The sequence below is a fragment of the Cyprinodon variegatus genome, unplaced genomic scaffold (assembly GCF_000732505.1).
Source record: "Cyprinodon variegatus isolate N-32 unplaced genomic scaffold, C_variegatus-1.0 Scaffold2272, whole genome shotgun sequence".
In the NCBI taxonomy this organism is placed as follows: domain Eukaryota; kingdom Metazoa; phylum Chordata; class Actinopteri; order Cyprinodontiformes; family Cyprinodontidae; genus Cyprinodon; species Cyprinodon variegatus.
This window is the reverse complement of record NW_015152725.1, coordinates 28,815-30,116: the sequence shown is the minus strand read 5'-3', so window position 1 is coordinate 30,116 and position 1,302 is coordinate 28,815.

Below are 1,302 nucleotides of genomic sequence, written 5' to 3'. Positions count from 1 at the left end.
ATTAATAAATGTGCCGACTGAGTGAAATCCATCGATCTCCGTTTATTTAACTAGGATGAATAGCTGAATACTTTTTTCCCACGACACGCCCCTGGTTGAAGGTGGAACCTCAGGCCAACTCTTCTGTCAAAGATGGTTCCTCACATATAAATGGAAATATATGCATATCATTGACTCACTGTTTTTATGTTGTCTATGTTTGTAAATTCTGTTTTTACTGTTTCCCTCCATTGATGCCTCCTGATTGATGGATAAATCTTTTTTAGCATATTTTATTGGATTAGTCTATCATTTCTACATCTAGTAAAGATATAAAAGAAATAGATTTATGATGAATTCCTTTGTTCCTTTTTAACAAGTTGCCTTATTATTAGCTCTTTGGTTCTTTTCTGTGTTAATTCGGTTTCAGTAAATCTATAAAACTATTCAAAACATTTTATCTCTAATGACAGGAAAGGAAATGCACTGATCTGTTTCTTGTTTTACTGAGCTTGTAGGACGGAGAACCAAGGAACATCAATGACTTTATATTTTTAGGAGCTGATGGCCTTTATTTTTTTGTTTTTGAAATTATTAACACAGGAAATGGGTTTAGAAGACAGGAGAGAGACATTCAGCAATAGTCTGCAGAACCAGGACTGGCTGGATGTGCTCTCTTCATCCTCTGACATGGGAGCTGGCTTGGAGCTCATCTGCCTGGCTGTGTGTTTCCTGGATGGGGCCGCCTTGAAAAAGTTGCCTTTAGAATCTCTGCTTCTGTCTCCTTGAACCCCAGTCGGCCTCAGCAGATGGCAGCTTACACTAAGCCTGGTTCTGCTGGAGGTTTCTTCCTGTTAAAAGGGAGTTTTTCCTCTCCACTGTCACCACAAGCATGCTTAGTGTGAGGGATTGCCTTGGAGTCAAGGAGTTGTTGCAATCAACTGGTTTTCCTTAGATAGAAAACTTTGAATCAATCTGACTGGATGATCTGGTGAACTGTAAAGTGCCTTCAGATGACATGATGTGAATTGGCGCTATAGAAATAAACTGAATTGAACTGAACCTGCAACAGCCAGTAGATGGGTCATGTACTCTACCTCAGTGTTGTGCCTGAACGCGTTCATTGAACGAAAGTTCATGAACTCGTTCATATTTTGGGCGAACGTGAACTGAACGTACTGTATTACTGCCTGATGAACGTTATTGTGAACGCGTTCATTCTGGTGTCTGCGAACGGCACGCTCTCTCAGTTCAACTCTGTTCAATAGGTTAGATTTCTATAGAGCCCTCCAGGCGAAACCCCGGATATGTAGCGGGAAAAAC